General features: G+C 48.9%; 1 pseudogene; it reads left to right on the forward strand.

The window, feature by feature from the left end:
- The window catches only part of LOC149357465 (uncharacterized), a 38,157-nt pseudogene extending 18,449 nt beyond the window's left edge, over positions 1-19,708 (forward strand).
- Positions 19,709-19,772: the final 64 nt, after the last annotated feature.

Raw genomic sequence — 19,772 nt, forward strand, 5'->3', positions numbered from 1 at the left:
GTTCTGTCGAGCTGTGTGATGACTCCCCAAACGTGTGAAGCGTTCCTTCGCTGTGTCCCGTGGCTGACAGTGCATCACGTGGTCCAGGAAATAGTATAAATCTGTGCTGGTTTTTCACGCAATAAAGAGTTGGTAGTCAGCGCCCGTCCTGTGTTTTTCGTGTTCCTTCTGTCCTTGTTCCATAGCGCTGTTTGTGAATCTGTTTATTAAGCATGAACCAACTAGCCCACACCAGAATCCTCTGGGAATCAATAGCACACAAGCTACGCGCCACGCGCCTTTGACCGCAGAAAAGGCTGTGACAACACGCATGGCAACAACCCTTTGAAACCAAGAGGTCATCTACTATTCCGCTGCATCCATTTCGACATCATCCATAGTTTTACGAAGGCCATAGCCCATAGATGTCTTGTGGCCCTTTGTTATGGATGCCAGTGGAACCTACGAAGCTTTATTTTGTAATATTGGTTGCCGTGGCTGCCGCTGCTAGTCATCAAAATATTTGTCAGGGTCGTGAGAAAAGAATAACTATAAAACAACGTGTACAACTCTGGAAAAAATGGAAACAAAATATAATTTCTGTAAATGTCACAGATATAGAGACTTCGTGTTCAGGAAAGTAAAAACAGCGCTAAATTCTACACAAAACACACAGAAAGACGGACAGGACGGGCGCTGACTCCAACTGAACACAATGTCACATCAACTAGCCCCGCAAAAGGTCACATTCGAAATAGTGCCTCCTAAAAAAGAATCGCCAGGCACCACGGCAGGGCCGCCAAGGGGTGGGTAGGGACGAAAGAAGCAGTACCCGTGTGCCAAACACGTTCGAGCGCGGTCGTCATTGTCATGGCGTTTATCCCCCTCCGTGACTAACCGCCTCCTTCTGCCACAACGCGAGGGAGAGGAGGTCAAGGTAACGCAGAGAGGAGGACCAGACCGTCTCGAAGGAGCGCTTTTTCGCTTCCACGGACAAGTGGAGCCGCCCTGGTGGTTCAACTAACGTCTTGTCCAAGATGGCCGCCGTGGTACCCCCGCCTTAACACGTGACGGCACCGCGATAACAGAAGGCGCGCGCAACAGATCCGCTGGGGCAGCTTCCAAAAAGCGGCGCCGTGCAACGAAAACCGAATTGTGTGGTGTCGCAAAGCAAAAAGTGCAGGTTGGGCTTTTACAATTGAGGACCGCGCGTAACTTCTCCGAGTTGCCACCGCGGCACTCAAGAGCTCACAGGAGTCGCGTGAAGACCAGATCGACTAAACCCCTGTCAGACGAGCAAGTTTAGTGTCATTTTCAACGAGTGAACGAGTGACACTCGCCTGAGTGTCATTCGCATCGTGTCACACGATGAACTTTAGTGACACTCGCTGCTGAACGCACTCGGCAAGAAGTGAGTTTGGGGAACTCACTTCACTTTTCCCGAGGGGCGAAGTGTATAGCCTCGGTAGCAGTGTTTCGAAATTAGAATACAACGTCGGCAATAAAAATGGCGTTTTGTTGAACGCAGCTAATTTTTTTTGCCCTCTTGTTCATGTAAACTTATTTGCACATGTATGTCGCCACCACTTTTTGCCAATCAGATTGTGTCAGATGCGCAGAAACTAGAAACGTTATCGCCGTGGGTCACCATGATGCTTCAAAAAGTTAAGTACTGCTCCTGGCTTGTCTCGTCTTGCGAAGCCTTTTTTGTAATCGCCAATATTGCACAAAGCTCCTTGATAATCATAAAAAATTGCTTGCAGTTTGGAATCTACTGTACATTAACTGAACATTAAAGCTTTGAAGCGCGAAAAGTAATAACTTTTGTGCCTGACTTGAAAAGCCATCGTCACCACCATCAAGGGCGCCGCAGAGCGCGCGAGGGTCAGATAAAGACGAGACATGCAGGGAGCCTAGACAGGAGGAAGCACCCCTCTCGCGTAAAACTTTTCCAGCGCTGCCCAGGCTTTGCACGCCAGTCGCAAAGAGACGGAACTAATCAGCCCTGCAGCTTTTGGGAAACGTTAGCTGGTAGAACAGCCGCCCGACCACGCCGGGCGCGGCTGAAGTAGGGGTATTCCAGGAATACATGTGTCTTGTATTTGCGGTTTGTTTTTTTTATTATCCATTCACTCTTGTAGAACACCCCAAACGATGTTTTGAGCTTTTAAGGCGGAAGCCTTTAATGTCTCATCGTTGTAAGCAGCAGTTGTCGACAGAAAATGTCACGCTTTTCAATTGGTGGAAACGGTCGTGACGTCACAGTGCGCGAATTTCAAACGGGGCCAATTGTACTTTGGCTAGTAACCATGCAACCAATTGAAGGGATCGTATAGTGATGCTCCAAGTAAGTGGGACTGAGCTTAGTTAATTGATTAATTACTCAATTAGCCTAATTAGCTTTACTAGTCAGGCCATATAAATAAATAAAACCGATTAAGAAATTGGTCGAGCTCAGGAATCGAACCCCGGTCTTCGGCGTGAGAGACGAGCATGCTATCCACTGCGCCATGCCAGCTCCATGGTTTGGAATGAACAAAGGCGCGTGAATACGGTGTCTTCACTCACTCTCATCCTCCTCCATTCCCTTCCGGCGAGGTTTAGGTGTCCACCGACAAATGAGAGACAGATACATTTCCTTTCCTCAAAAACCAATATACCGACGAGCGAGGCGTAGAACCGAATGGGCGATGGCGTTCTATGGACTCCTTGGCAGCGTTGCAAGACGCTGTCGCGTTCCACTCTTAGGGGCGAAGCTTAACATCTTAACCACACATCAGTGACCACACTTTACGTCAAAAAAGTGCCCCCCTGAATTTTGTGAGACACTTACTGCGTAATTTCCTTTCCTCAAATACAATTCATTTTCTTCATTACGGCTCCTCTTTATCTATCTTCTTTCACTCCCAATTCCTCCCTTCCCCTACGGTGCGGTTCAGGTGTCCACCGAGATGACAGAGAATTACTGCGCCATTTCGTTTCCTCAAAAAGCGTTGCGTTCAAAGGGTAAGGCATCGCGCCGAACGGGTTGTGGCGTTCCGTGGACTCCCTGGCAGCGCTACAACGCGCTGTCGCGTTCCACTCCTAAAGGCGAAGCTTAAGCGTCATTAATTAGCAGTTAATTAGTATTCAGGCATGAATCAGTAATTAACCATTAATTAGTGATTTGTCATCACTTAGTAATTAGCACTCAATTATATGTGACGCCACCAGTGCCACAGAAACAACGAAGGTGGTGCGGAAAACCCACTTTAGACAGTCAAAGTGCCCCTGAATTTTTATTTCTGGCTGGAGTAATGTAGCTTAATGACGCTTGTTAAATCTCTGTGTAAAAGAGATTTTTTTTTATTACAGCCTTTGAGGTTTCGTAATGTATAGACCCTTTTCGGCGCCAGGAGAAAAATAGCCTCGAACCGGCGCGCGCGCCGCCGCTTCTCCTCCTCTCCTCCTGGTATGCGCGGGCGGTGAGCTACGCGTTGAGTGACGTTCGTGTCCTGCTGTCTTTTGCACGACAAAAAAGCTTTTACGTGTTTTCACGCTGACTATGAACATGAATCGTGAGCCGAGGTCATCAGGATACCTCTGCGCTGTTGTTGGCTGCACCAACAACTACCGCAAGCGGAAAAAACTAGCCGCAGAGCCATGTGCACAGCATCAACAGCCGCGGCGTCAGTGCGGCTGCGACCTGTTCCATCTGCACCGCTTTCCGTCAGATGAAGGCGAGCGATGTCTTTGGCTGGCTAGCATTAACAGAGAAGATTTTGTGCCTCCTTAATGTCACATGCTTCCTTCTCCAGCAAATAAAAAATGATGTGTGGCATCCGGACGTGTGGCCACTTCAGTCAGTGACAACACTTGGATGCCTGTACAGCTTGTGACCTGCAGACAAATATGATGGTCACAAAATCTGAGCAGTGGAAGTAGATAGCTCAGATAAGCAGAAAAAAGACCTCTCCGAAGTTTTTGTTGCAAGATAAATATGACAGCAAATGATATGCGATATTACAGCACTGCCGAGTAAGCAGTGTGGTTGCAGCAGTGTTGTTACCGCGAACAACCGGGCCTTGGCAGAAGCAAAAGAGCGTGCTCACTGCACCAGTCGTCAAGATACCTAAGTCTGCAAAACTTGTTTGAAGACGCGTAGCGTGCTTAACGGCGACCGCAAACGCGCTTGCTCACCAAAGCAAAATCGAGCTGCGGGTGGCGTGGCGAATTTCTTTTGCCGCGTGGCAAATACCCATGCAACCTCTCATCTAACTTTCTCTGTTTAGTGCGGACATTTATTTAGGGCCGCAACACTTTACTTTCGACGAGTGAAGAGTGGACACGTACGCGAAAAAGAGTGGTGGGGCAGCGAGAACGACCATTGCTCGCGCTCGCTCGGTGGCCCCCAAGCAAGCAATGGTGACATACGCGATGTCAGCTAGCGTAGACAGTGCTTTCGTTCGGTGCCTGCGCGCTCTAGCTTAGTAAACATTCTCGCACCTACCACCTAGACCTGCTCGTAGGCGAGCATTTATCTCGAAGTGGTAACCAGCTGAAACGCACAGAGGACACCAGGCATAAAACGCCTGAATCTGGCACGACGCGTACCTCGCTGAGAAGTGCACTGTAGTACCTGCCTAAATGTGTGAAGTGTGTACGGGTCAGCTTCCACGAAAGAAATTCATCACCGCGAGTGGTCCAATTAATACAGTTCGCGTCTGCGCACCACGCACACTTAAGCAAAAGTGAAGTGCGGCTAACGTAAACATTGATGAAGTGACTTTGTTATGCTGACTGGTAATCGTAGTCTATCGAACTCATTCGGATCGCATAAAAGAAGCTTGGCGGCTGCCTGTGTCGCTTCTTCGACCACCGTCGTAGATAGTGGTGCGGCCGTTGCTGTGCACTAGAGGAAACAAACGACTCGTAAAAAAAATTTGTTTGCCTGGGTCAATCATCGGAACGACGGTGGAAGTGCCTCCTGCCCCATAGTCCGATGAAGTTCCGGACATCATTAAAACAAACCGTGGCAGTGTTTCTCGAAAAGCTTTTCCGTCACCCAGGCGCTTTTCTAGCGCGCCCGCCCGCCCGCCCGCGCGCCCGCGCGCCCGCGCGCCCGCCCGCGCGCCCGCGCGCCCGCCCGCGCGCCCGCGCGCCCGCCCGCGCGCCCGCGCGCCCGCGCGCACGCACGCACGCACGCACGCACGCACACACGCACACACACACACACACACACACACACACACACACACAAAATCAGAAACTCCGAAGCGCCAATTTGCGACGCCGCCGTACTGCACCGTGGGCGCAGCACAAATGCGCGCGCGCACACCAGCATGGCGCTAGGGACAAGAAAAGAACATAGACGGCGCCACCTCCCCAAAATGGCGGCGCCTTAGATGAAATGGTCTATAGCTGCAGTTGGTAGGTTCTGTATGTTGTTTGTTATGTATAGATTAGTGCTTGAGATTACATGAATAGTAGTTGAGCTCTACTATCCTCTCAACTGATCTATCGGGGCCGTGCGTCTATGGATCGTAACGGCAGCTGTAATTTCTTCCATCATAAAACCTGATTCCAAATTGAAAGATACGGTGCCAGTGAATCACCCACAAAGGTCACGTCCGCAGCTCACCCAACCAGACCGCCTAAGGGGGAGGGGGGGGGGAGCCAAAAGGAGAGTTAATCTAGCAGCACAGCTTAAGGCCTTGTTCTTGTTTTACCTGGCACGACTAGGCAGGGGGTGGGGCTCTTGCCTTGCCGGGGTGCGGGCATTATGCAGATTTGATCATTAATGCTCTACCTGAGACCGCTGGCCTGCAGACACCGACCCATGGATCACCCAGGAAACAGAGGACCTGCCTAGCTGATGCGGCCTCTTCAGAGGACAGCGAGGAGCTGTAACCCCTTTCGAGGCCTCTACCTGGCGGCGGACGAGCTGTCATGATCGTACTTCCGGCCACGTGGGCCCGAGCAAGGAGCAACCGAAGACAGTCGACAAGGCTGACAACCTCGCGACGGCAGCGGTGCAGTGTAATGCTTGATGTGCCCCCTCCTAGCCTAAGTGGATTAGGGCAGCGGACTTCCTTGAGCGGAGGTGACCACGGCAGCAGCGGCGAAGGCCGAAGATGTGAAGGGGGCTCACGAGGGCATTGAGAGCGGCAAACAGCAGCGGAAGCAGCGGCGACGTGGCGGCGCCATTCAAGCCGAGTCTACCCTCGGGTCGCCGGACGACGGAGTGGTGCTACACACAGTCAAGCTGTTGCTGTTAATTGAGGACGGCTGTGTCCTCGACAGAGGTCTCGTGTTCTGGACATCCGGCGGGGAAGCACGTTCATTCGCCTACTGGTAGACTGCGGGAGATTCGTTTCCAGCCGTGTTTGATTACTCAGCCTTTACCCCTTCCCATCGACCGATCTGCGAGAGAGCGGAACAGCCAGCATCGCCCCTGCCGTGGGTGGTAACACCAGCGTCCACTTCTGTCCATCCGATTTGGACAGTGCTCTTCGAACTTTATTCCCCAGTCAGGGATCTGGGGAATGCGAACCCTATTTAACTCGACTGTGAGTGTGGCCGAGGGAGACGCCTGTTAACTCCCGTCGGCTCCGGTTGGCAAAGAAGTTCCCTTCCACTGAGAGTCACTCTCAGTCGCTCTTTTGTAAATAATGTAAATAATTATATACTTTTCTTTGCCTTCCTCCTAACCCAGTCTCCCATCCTCCTCGTCCCATCACCGGTCCGGCCATGCTACCCGGGTTGCAACACGGCTTTTTTGTTTTTGTGGGTGTGTGCATTTGTGAGCATCTACAGCTCACGTGTCTCTAGTTAAATTCCACTCTGCCCGCCTTGATTCATCGTGCCGAAGGAGTTCCATAAGGGGAAGTACCCCGCGTTTTCCACATTTGTATCGTTTTATTTTGTTTACACGCTTACGTCGACAACACGTGAGTGAGTCTCAAATCTATTCTGTGCTTCGGCCACGCTCTGTTTCTATGCACTTTACTCGCTGCCGCTGCGTTGCGACCCAAGCCACCGTCCATTCTTCCCTCCCGCCCTTTTTTTCTGTCCTTTTCTCCCAGCTCTGAACGTAGAATTCTACGTCTCCTCGTTACGTGAAGCGCTCTTTTATGTCCCTCCTTCGTTTCGCCTTCGGGCTTCTTTCGCGCTGTTTCACTCAAGTCACAATGAACGAACCAGCCCAGAAAAAAGTTCTGCTTGATTTCTTTTTTCCCCGCGATCCCACACGTGGGTGGCGGGCGACGACACTTATTCACTCCTTTCCAGTTCCGTTTTCTTGCATTTTGTTTTTTTTTTTCTTTTGAGCTGATCTTCTCTCCCGCATCGTTTAATTGCAGGCTCTGTCCGAAACGTCGACTCGCAATATATGCTTCCATAAATCTAGCGTTTTCAATTTCGCATTTCGCCTCTAGGAGCCAAGCACGTTTGTTTTTTTTTTTTGTGCTATATATACAGGGTGTCCCAGCTAAATGTAACCAAGCTTTTAAAAAAGACGAAGTGTCCAAGCTTCGTGAGACCAACTGAGGGTTGTTGCCAGTCGCCTGTCCTAGTCTGCGGTATTTTTTTATTATGCAAACGTAATTAATTAGCAGAGACTGATTAGCTAACTTTTTAATTATTGTCTTTAGGAAGAAAGTGTGAAGGCAGGAATTGTAGATCCCATAGAAAAATAACCGGTCGCCGTATTTGCAACCAACGTTTTTAGATCCCTTTCAGTTTGAAAGCTGCGGTGCGCGGATTGTCGCCTTTCCGTTTCCTTCCGTGCGGTGGCGCTCGCCACGCTGTCTGCCCGACCAGCGTGGCCCTTCGCGTCTACGTCATGGTCACCGCCGCCTGATTTGGAGCAGCCAGCAGATATCAGCATGGAAGATATCAGCTGTCCTGTGCCAGTTGTTGGCAGTGACGCTCATCTTACAGTATACAAAAGTTTCAAGCAAGGGTGCTTAAAGCATCCCACCAAAAAGATGCTAGAGTTTACCAACATTGTAAACAAAGCAATCCCGATTTCTTTGAAGGAAGGTCCCGTTTTTGAAAGGGACGTTTCTTGGGAGCTGCTAGACGAGCTTGAATTGCAAAACCTTGTTCGGCTTGGATGTGCAGAGCATATGGCCACTTTTACATGCCAAGTGCTGCATTTTGTCATAATGACACGCACCCACTTCTAGGCGAGAGACGTGAACCGTCGGCTAGAGAACAGAGAAATATTGTCATTTCAAATAAAAAAGCTCGCCTTCAAGTATCCATTCCCTCTGTGCTTCCGACTTAGTGTGTCTGCATTTAATGCCTGTCTGTGTTCAATGAAATTAACATTCTAAAAATGAAAGTGCAGTACGCTGCTCCTGTCTGTGCTATCATTGCAAATAAAAAGCTCTTCTATAGTTATTCCCTCCCTGCATCCAGCTAAGTGTGTCTGCATTTATACTTGTGTTCTCTGAAATTGGAATTCTAAAGAACGTGCAAAATGCTGCTCGCATGTGCGGTGCTTCGTTGATAATATAGCGCGGAATTTCGTGACTGATCTAGAAGCAGAACATCGCTAGTTTTATCCTTTCATTAATGTTTCGTGCATTCTCCCGAAGAAATATTGATAGCTCTACTCCAACATACGCATATCATCAGCGCTAAACGTCGCAAACGTGATGCGATAAAGCGCAATGCAAACGATTGTTTTTTTGCGAACTGGCATCAGCCTGCTCTTTATCTCACCCTTACTAGCCAGGTGAAACATTTCTTTAACCTTGAGGCTGAAGTTTCAACGTGACAGCTCCAAAAGTACAGCAAATTTGAGTTCGACGTGTTCGCTCCCAATGTTATCGCGGCTGAGAACAGGCTGTCACAGCAACTGCCAAGCGCGAGCGCTCCGGCGCCTCCGGGCCGACAGCGACAGCAGCGCCGCGTGGTGAGTGGAAGCGGACGGGGGCCGCTTTCTCGGGCGCGGCGCGGGGGAGCTTGCAAACTGAAAGGGATCTAAAAACGTTGTTTGCAACCAAGTACCACTGATACAGCTTCTTTTATTTGCCTCAAAAGAAAGCCTGCGAAATACAAAAAGAACCACGTGATAGGGAAGCAGTTTCAGCGCTCCCAGACGACCGATCAAGCAACGACATTAGCTTATCTTTGCAACGCTGTCCTGAACGAATGGGGTTCGGCGTTTTGCGATGGTTCCGAGGTATACGCCAGCAGCTCTCGCATGGGCGCTAGGGCGACCGCTGCTTCAGCGCGTGACGGTGCAAGTTCGCCGGCACGGCCACATGCCTATCACTCGAGGCGAGGTTTCGCGTAAAAAAGCGCTCCATGCGAGCAGCGCTTCACCTCCTTGAAAACCAGCGCCCGCTTACTTTCGATGACGCATAAGCAGTTCCTGGCGCGTATCTCGCCACCACCTCAAAACGCCGAACACTGTTCGGGACAGCGCTGCAAACATAAGCACCACCCGAGCATAAGACGTCAACCCGAGCGCAGCCATACGGCTGCCATATGGGTGCGCTCGGGTGGACGTCAATGAGTCATTACTCCCTTATTACAAATCTACTCCACCTTGGGGGAATCCCCTAAAACATTCGGTCAACACTGTTCCTACTTCGAGTTACTGATCAATTCGCTCTCGCCCTACTATAAACTTGCCGTCCCGGTGAGCTCAATTGGTAGAGCGAGTGCTCCGGTGAAGCGGTGGTCCCGGGTTCGAACCCCGAACCAGGACGAATTTTTCTTTAACTCCGAAGTTTCTGAGAAAGCTGTATAGCTTTCTTTGTAGCCGTATGGATGCGCTCGGGTGGATGTCAATGAGTAATTACTCCCTTATTAAACACACACACACACACAGACACACACACACACACACACATACATATATATATATATATATATATATATATATATATATATCGGGTGTTTCACCTAAGAGTTCACACAATTTTTAAAAGTAGGCTTTTTGAGTTAGAAGAGCGCTTTTTTCCGCAGAGTATCTAAGGGCTAACTAGCAAGCTGGTTAACTAATTTTGAATAGTTAGTTTCTAACCCTTACTGCTATGATCCTAAACCATAGAGGGGCGTGTAGCCTGTCGTGAGCAATATCCATATCAGTTGTTAGAATTTCGAAAACGCGGGTACCCTCGGCGTTGTGGCCCAACAAATTTTGCCCACATCATGCCAAAATACATGCACTTTCGAGAAGCTTGCAGGCAAAGCAACCTCTGTAGTGCACGTAACTCATCGAAATAGCCAAAATTTCTTATGCCACACCGGCGAGTGTACCCGCGTTTTCGAAATTCTGAAAACAGATATGAATATTAATTATGGTGGGCTACACGCCTTTCAATAGTTAACGAGCCTAAGAGTAATAGTAAAAAGTCAACTATTCATTATTATTTAACCAGCCCGCTATACTTAGCATGTCCCAGCTGTATTCTGATGTACTCCACCGCGGACATTAATTGGCCGAAAAAGCGTTTTTCTAACTTAATAGGGCTGTTTTAAAAAAAAATTGCGTTTGGCCCCGTCCGGCATTGATACAGGACAAGACGGTCAGCGAGAATAATGTAACAAAGCTTAATGCAACGTTCCTTCCTTATTGTATTTGAATGCAAAAATGTTGTCCGCCGCTGCATGTTTCTTCCAATCCGATTAAGATTAAGTTCATTCGTTAGGTCGCAATTACACATTGAAAAAAAATACACCACTCTTGTACGAGGTAACTGTGCAATGCAGGACCTCTGCAGTGCCAGTCGCATCATTTGCCAGGTAAAGGCTGGCTTGAAGCCGTGATGGCCATGTCCGAACACTGTTCTTGCTCGCACAATTATCAGTGAAGCCATTAATCAGGAAATAAATGCCAATTGTTCTGCCAGCAGTCACAATGATGCGCGAACACTTTCATGACGCAGCGAAGACACTCCCAAATCCCAATCCGCATGTACTGACAGCGACGGCATTGCGGCTCTGCTTGAAAATGTCAGGTTAACGGCACCGAACAACAGATATAAGTACCACGCCAATGTTCGTGATCACATGAGCTCAGGCTTATAAAAGACGTTCACTTTGGGCGAATGTCTTCAGCGGTTTAGGCTTGGCGGAGAGGCAAAGCGACATTAGGCTGCGGAGTACAAGCCCGTGGCTTCGGTGCAGGCCGCGGAGTCTACTTTTCGACGGAGAGGAAACGCACACACGAGTCTGTACTCGCATTTCACCGCACGGCAATGAACCACAGGTGGTCGAAACTGAACCGGAGCCTTCGTCATAGGTGTGTCTCGTGGCACCCAGGTGTTAGTAGAGTAAAAAAAATCAATTACAGATTGAACACAGACGTGAGCCACTGCAGAACTGCTTACTGTCTTACAAGAGAATACAACGGTTACAACGCAGCGATCACATGTTCAGCTTGGTAGAAACTAAATTGAAAGCTCGCGAAGGCCGCAGAAGACTTTACAAAAGCGGTAAAAGTCTCGCCGCTATCTCCGCAGCCGTACCGAAGGAATGTTTGCGATGAAATAAACACAGAGCGCCGAGAGATATGAAGTTGATTTTCCGGCGGAACGGCGCAGACAGGCGTGATGTCGCGTACTCGACGATGCACAAACAGGGTGCAAATAAACAACGAAAGCGCGCGACCGTACGCCACGTAATGATTTCGTATTCTAAAGAACGCCATCATAGGGAGCATGCAAATAGCCACCTAGCCGTCCAGGAGTGCTGCAGCAGACTGTACTGACCAGTGTTGCCGCCGCGTTGTACCAAACTGAATATGGCGCCACTTTCCCAATATAGCGGCTCCAATGCGCTACGTTCGTTTGTGCTGTCGCCCTTGAGTTGCGGGGAGCGCCCTGGACGTCGCCCCGAACTCGACGATTTGCGATACGGCGACCCCTTGCCCACGGGAAGCGGTAATCGGCGGAAGTTCCGATCGCCCACCGATAGTTCTCACCGCCGGGTATAGTGACCCCTCGTTTAGCATCGTCGAGTCGTGTACTATTAGTAATCAATGAAACGCGAACAAGAACACTAAGGTGCCTACATAAAAACACCGATATATTAGATCTTGGAGAGCAGATACAAGCGAGGTTGATTAACACTTCCCAAGAAGTGTCTTCTCGCTTTCTAGATGAAATTACCCTCCACTACTACTAAGCTTCCCCTGGCTAAGAGCTTATTATTTTGCTGTTTGTGGCTCAGTTGTCTTGTTTGCGTTTCATTTCCTGCGGATGGTACGCCACTAACAATGGCCACAGCGATGGGTGGCGCGGAGCAGAGAGAGTGGCCTAGTTATCCAATAAGAACTGCACGATGCTGCCTACGCAGTCAATAGAATGAAGTCGAACGACAAGCGTGGAAGCCCGTGGAGGGCGCAGGTGTCAGAATGCACTGTTTTCTTAAGGCGCCAGCTTTACTGAGTGGCCGTGACGTTCGGTTTCTGATCACTAGGTGGCGGCACTCAAGTCCCGTCCATGGAGGCCGCGTATTAGTGGAGGCGAAATGCAAAGGAATCCTGTGTGCTGTGGTACGCAAGTGCAAGTTAAAGACCTCAGGGGGGGAGGGGGTCGGAATTTGTCCGCAGCCCCTCCTTAGCATGCCTCGTTCTTCTTCCCTCATCTCACTCCTCCGTCATCCCTTCCCTCGCTACGCGATTCAGATGTCCACTGTGAGTGCGACTGGTACCGCGTCATTGCTTTTATAATGAAACATTTGCATTTGCTTCCTTGTTTTCCCATGATTGGCGGCGTTAATGTAGAAACGCCAGCAGTAATACCACCATTCCTTGCGTTCCTATTACTTTTGTACGTGCACCTGTGCCTAGCGTTTCCTGCGCCTCATCGAGCCGCCGTGTCAAATTGGCCCTTGTTGCGGCGAATGAACAGAAACAGTTGAACTGAAAGAAACCTTTAGCAGATTTTTAAAACAGGTGCAAACCGGAATGAAAGAAACTGACTCAAAGAATATAGACGATTGCTACAAGAGAATTATGGACATTAAGCATGGCATACATTTAGCCGTTTTCTGCCACTATAATTACAAAGCCAGTTAATATCGAGTTGGTGGCATCAGGGGCACGCAAGAGTGTGAAACGTTCCCGCAGTAGCACTTCTAGTGTTATACTTGTGAACCATTGCGCCTTCGCGTGAAGTCAGTCCAAGGAAGCAGCTCAAAAGAGCATTCTCTGGGGTTTCGGAAGATATTAAAACAGATGTTGTCTGCGAGAACAATGACCTGCTACACATTCCAGGGTATTTTGTGAAGAACCAATCCGAGTGCCAAAAATTCAGCTAAGACTATCAGTGTGTAATCGAGGGCAGGAGCTGAATAACTGGAAAATTGTGTTTGCGAATAAATCGCGATCGTTGTCTTCTCGCTGCCCTCAGAGGCACCTGTAGCGACGCCAGTGTGATGGTGGAAATTTCTCTCGCTCCCTTCGCAACATTCCTCTCACTGTTTGAAGCGCCATATCATTCGGCCGTTCTACAGCGGAGCTTGCCGCGCTTACTCAGGGGTTGAACCGCTGGGAAGTTGAGCCCTAGGACTCAAAATGAAATCCCGACCGCGGCAGCCATGTTTTTACGGAAGCGAAATGCAATAGAGTCTTCTGGGCTGCGTGAAGTCAGTGCACGTAAAGAACACCAGGTGGCCCAAATTAATCCTGATTCCTGTACTCCGGCACCTCCTTCTATCTTTTGCCCCGCCGCGGTGGCTCAGTGGTTACGGCGCTCTGCTGCTGACCCGAAAGATGCGGGTTCGATCCGGCCGGGGAAGCTGAATTTCGATGGAGGTGAAATTCTAGAGGCCCGTGTACTGTGCGATGTCAGCGCACGTTAAAGAACCCCGGGCTGTCGAAATTTCCGGAGCCCTTCACTACGGCGTCCCTCATGGCCTGGGTCGCTTTGGGACGTTAAACACCAATAAACCAAACCAAACCTTCTATCTTTTGTATTTCACTCGCATCTTCATGCATTCTCCCACGGTGCAGTTAAGGCGTCCTCTGAGAAATTGCGCACTTACTACGCCTTTCCTAACCTTAGAACGAGGTTTCCTTGTTGGTATACTCTCAAAACATTCCCGACGCAGAAAGAATTGATGAAATATAACAAAGACGACGGTATCCAAACGCACATCGTGTTAGGCTATCGCAAGTAACAGAAATGAATGAGTGAAATGAATGAACGAATGAATGAAAACTTCACTGGGTTCCGGTTCCTCCTTAGCCGAAGATCAAAACAGGCAACGCGATAGACTGCGGCGATGATCAAGTGGATTAAGGCACCAGGAAACGAATCAGTTTTAATGCATAAGCATTTCTTGTCGTCTCACGAGTGGCGTGTACAGGACCTGTCAGCAAAGGGTGTCATCAGAGAGTGTGTGTCGTGGGTTCGGATCCCACCGGCGGCATGTGGTTGTTTTTTCTTCTGCTTTTCTAATCAATTATCTTTAAGCGATAACAGATTCAGTAATTTTCTAAATTGATCAACACCACAAAAAGTAAATAAATTAAAAAAATCCCCTCGGTCCCTTGGTTTCTGTGGCTGTTGGCGTCTCTCATATATATATATATATATATATATATATATATATATATATATATATATATATATGTAGAAGAAGGGGTCACAACCTTGCAATTATCTTAATTTAATACCGACAGTTTCGGACGGAGGACCGTCCTTCACAGGAAGGAAGGAAAGAGACTTTAATGGATAATGGAGAGGTCTGCCTGGTTATAGGCCTGGCATGCTACTCCAGGTGAGGATGAAAGAAGAGAAGAGGGTGAAAAAAAAAAAAAATTTTACATCAAACATACTCAACACTCACGCACTCTCACACACACAATGATTATCAAAGTATGTCCACTAAAACCATGTCCCTTAGAAGACTATCAAAGTATGTCCACTAAACCCGTGTCCCTTAGAAAAACTAAGAAAGCTTTTGTCCCTCGCTCAGCTGAAGTTACATCAGTCCAGGGTCCAAGGACATGCTCCAGGCGCACGAGGTCGTCCTGACGAAGTCCTAAAGCACCTAACAGTGCCTTGCGATGAGTATTAAAGATTTGGCAGTGGCAAATCAAGTGTTCAATATCTTCGCGCACACCACATGTCGGGCACAGAGGGCTACTTGATACACCAATTTTATGAAGATAAAATTTAGAAAAGGCAACGTCCAGACGAATTCGGTGCAGGCAATTACGGTCACGTCTATTTAAATTCCGGGGCATGCGGAATTCACAAACGGGGTCAATGCGAAAGAGGGGTCTGTATTGACGCCGCGGATCACACCACAAAGAGCGTTGCGTCTGCCAGGCTTTAGTAGCGAGAAGTCTCGCGCCATCACTACGAGAAAAGGGTATCGGTAGAACCAAGGAGGTGTCGCCATGCGCCGATCTTGCTGCACCGTCAGCACGATCATTGCCTGCGAGGCCACAGTGAGCGGGTAACCACTGAAGCACAACACGATGACGTAACTTACAGGCCTCGGTGTGTAACCTATTCAAGTCGTCGACGATCTGTTCTTGAAGGCTTCCTGGTGAATTTATCGCCTGTAGTGCAGCGCGAGAGTCACTGAAGACCACCCACGCTGTTGGCGGTTGTTGTAGGATGTAAGTAAATGCAACACGCAGAGCAGCCAGCTCAGTAGCAGTAGTCGAGGTGCGGTGACTGAGTATCGCTGAAATTGTGGTGCATGTTGACGGAATCCAGACGCCAATCGCAGATGACAAGGACGTGACAGAGCCATCAGTGTAGATGTGACGGTACGCATTGTAGCAACTATGAATGTGCTCAAGCGCAAAGTATTTAAGTGCAGGATTGGGGGTGTTTGTTTTTCTTTTAATGCCAGGGATTGTGATCTTAATTTGCCATGCTGCATACCTCCAAGGTGCGGTGGAGGTTGTGACAGGACGCTGGTACTGTGATGGGAGAATGTTAGAAATTTCCTCCATGCAGTACTCAGCGAGTGGGTGGTTTGGTACACGAGCCACAAACCGCACCTGGGCACGAAGGAGCTCCTGGGTTAAAAGCACTGATGCCGATAGACTTCTGCTCTCAGCTAGAGTACCCATTGTGGAGGTGTTTTTGGGAAGGCCAAGACAGATTCGCAAGGCTTTAGCTTGCATGGCTTCAAGGATTTTAATATTAGTTTGCGAAATACCGTCCAAAGCTGGGAGACTGTAGCGCAGAAGGCCTTCACAGAGGGCTCCATACAATCGAAGTAATGATGGTGTAGAACAGCCTGTTCTGCTGGTGGAGAGCATACGAAAAATAGAGGCGTAAGAGCAGAGCTTGACTTTCATCTGTTGCACATGTGGGGACCATGACAGTGACCTGTCAAACGTTACCCCCAGAAATTTATGGGTTGTGACGTACGGTATTGGAGTACCAGCAACTTTCAGCCCGTAGCGCGAAAGATCACGCCTTGAAAATGCAATTGCTGAGCTTTTATCGGACGAGATGGCGAGACCGCGCTTGCTTAAGAATGATTCAATGGAGCCTATTGCCCTCTGTAGACGGGCATGCACAATGCGCCTATTGCGTCCGGAACACCATATACAGATGTCATCTGCATAAAGGGAGATTTCAACTGTCGGTGGCAAGCATTTTTCCAAGCCAACAAGTGAGAGATTGAAAAGGGTGGGACTTAGTATACCCCTCTGAGGTACTCCGCGAGATATTTGATGCGGAGCTGTGTCACCTTCACATGTTGACATAAAAATCGATCTCTCATGAAGATAGTCACGCAGCCAGTTATACATTCGTCCGGTAATGCCAATTGATTGTAACGATGAGTGAATTGCCTCATGTGTGACGTTGTCAAAAGCTCCCTTCACGTCAAGAAACACTGCAATGGTCATAGCCCGCACTGCTTTGCTGCGTTTGACACAATTGGCAAGGGCAATAACATTGTCAATGCTGCTGCGACCTTTTCGAAAACAAGACATAGTCGGAGGATAAATTCCCCTGTTTGTCAGGTCCCAGGTTAAACGGGAGTGAACCATTTTTTCCATCAACTTCCCGACGCAACTTAGAAGGGCTATAGGACGATAGGCGTTTAAGTCAGTTGATGGTTTTCCAGGCTTGAGGATGGGTATGACACGCGCACGCTTCCAACACGTTTCAAGGCGGCCGAACTCCCAGGAGGTGTTATAAACTGCGAGGAGTTGAACCTTGGCGCTAGTTGTCAGGTGAGAGAGGGTAGTGTAGCTTATGCCATCTGGTCCAGGGCAGGATCTTTTATTGGTAGTTGCCAGAGCCACATGAAGTTCATGCATAGTGAACGGTTCGTCAAGGAGGGCGGTGTTAGGAGAAGAGATAAATCTTTGGGGAGATAGTGGCACCGATACGGCTGATGAACGAGCAATTATCTTAGAACAGAAAGCCTCCGCTGCGTCAAGACGAGAAATATTCGCATTCAGAGCTACGCACTCAAAAGGAGTTAATGGTGCCGGCTGACTACTGAGGCTGCGCACAATGCTCCAAATCTTCGAAAGGGGCTTTCTGGGATCGAGCTTTGCGCAGAAAGATCGCCATTCCCGTCTTGCAAGTTTGTCCAAATGGCGCTGAACGTGTTTCTGTGCACGCCTAGCAACGCTGATGTCTTCTCTGTTATTGGTCCTGCGTGCTCGTCTCTCTGCTCTGCGGCGAATTGCTCGAAGTCGCTCATATTGAGCATCTACACTTGAGTACACTGTTGGTAAGGTTACAACTTTAGTGCTGGACGTTTTAGCACGTGCTACAGCATCAATAAAGTTTTCATAATCAAGGTGGGAGAGCTGCAATTTCTCTAAAGTGTCAGAGAAAACATTCCAATTCGTGTAGCGTACCTTAAGCCGCTCGGAACTTGAAGAAGCACCACTAACCTTAATATACGTAGGTAGATGATCGCTGCCATGAGTTTCTATGTCCACATTCCAAGTTGCTGAAGACGACAGAGGCGCAGAAATCATAGAAATGTCAAGGGCACTAGACCTTGCACCTTGATAAAACGTTGCCAGGCCGTTGTTGAGGAAAGTTAAATTGTTGGACTGTGCAAAATCAAATAACTGTTGTCCTCTGGCTGTTGATCTGGTGCCTCCCCAAGCAGGATGGTGTGCATTGAAGTCGCCCGTTATGATGTGTGGTGCAGGAGTACTGCGCACTATATCCTGAAGGCGGTCAACGTCAAATGTGACACGCGGGGGTATGTAACCAACGATCACCGTGAATGACATATTCATGATCTTGACGGTGGCTGCAACATATTCATTCCGTGAGTCGGCAGGTATCGGATGTGAGATGGAGGTGACGTCTTTCCGAACAGCTAAAAGAACTCTGCTGATGTCAGTGCCGGTCATCGAGTTCTGAACGGTATAGCCTGAAAGACGAATGGTAGTACGCAGACGAGATTCTGCTATGGCAACAATCGGGAAACGGTGTTTTGAGACAAATTGTCGGAAATCAGACAATCGTGGACGAAGGCTACAGGCATTCCATTGAAAGATTGTGGCCGTGTTACGGATGCTTTGCACGCTAGGGAGAGTAGCTGGTCTGTTGACTGCTACTGCCATTGTGCAAGTAGAGGTGAGATGAAATCAAGGATTGTAAGGATGGCGTGTGCCACCGGCGAGGAGAGTGGTGTAAGAAAAGCGCGGATGGCGTCAACAAGCGAGCACAGTAGGGAACTGGTACTGGTACCGTCGGAGGTTTGGCGTATAGATCTTTCGCGCGAATGGTTCCAGGCTGTATACTGCGGCTGCCGTGGAGTATTCAGACTTGTACTCGCTATCGGAGGTGGCTGAACGTTTTGGCGCTCTGGAAGAGGAGGGAACTCAACTACGTCCTCAATGCGTAGGTGACTCGCTTTATCTTTATCTTTATCCGATTGTTGAGCTTTCTTTCCCGGCGATGATTTTTTTCTGCTGCGACTGCCCCGAATTTTATTTTGCTCAATTAAAGCAGATTTTGCTGTCTTATAATCTGTATTTTTGGAGTTCTTGTATTTGTAGATGATCTTCTCCTTTTGATAGGCAGTGCATTGAATAAAGGTCGCTTCATGCTGCTTCCCGCAATTTGGACAAAGGGGGTCATCACTTGCACATTCATTTCGGCCATGGCTCCCACCGCAACGGGAGCAGCGCAAGGCAAGTCGACAAGCGCTAGCCACATGGCCGAAGCGCTGACATTTGGTGCATTGGCGCGGTTTTTGAATATACTCGTACACACGATATCTTGTGTAGCCGAGAATGACGTATTGCGGCGCAGATTCTGTCGCAAATACAATCCGGATGTTTTCTGAATTGCCAAGCCGGCGGACAGATTTGATTGGAGCTCTCTGTAGTAGCGCAGAGTAAATCTCTGATTGAGAAAGATCCAGGGGGACACCCTTGATGACACCAACACCGCAGTTGCTGGGACGAGGCTCATAGACTTGAACGGCAACTCCAGCTATGCTTGTTAATTGCAGAAGGCGTTCTGTAGCGTGCGCTGTACGGGTGTCAACTGCCAGAAGGTTTAGACGCTCGTTAGGGCGAACTTGAAGAACACCGTCTGGAGCCACAGATTCAAATCCTTGTCTCAATGTCAGTGGATTAAAGCGGGTAATGCGGTGTCCAGAATCCACTGGCTTGATGACAACTGTAAGGTTGTGCCTAGGCGTTTGAGTTACATTGGGAGTGTCGACACTCAAAAGTGACCGCTTTGAGCTGCGACGACGCTTGGAAGGCACTTGAAAAAATTTCTCAGACCCTTCTCCGGACTTCGCAGTGGTGTCCATGTAGATGATGGTAGACGAATCTGACGAATCAGAAAAATCATCCTGACCTGAAGGTAGCGGCAGATCAC

Source organism: Amblyomma mixtum, chromosome 3, assembly GCF_055824585.1.
Source record: "Amblyomma mixtum isolate Tamu chromosome 3, ASM5582458v1, whole genome shotgun sequence".
In the NCBI taxonomy this organism is placed as follows: Eukaryota; Metazoa; Arthropoda; class Arachnida; order Ixodida; family Ixodidae; genus Amblyomma; species Amblyomma mixtum.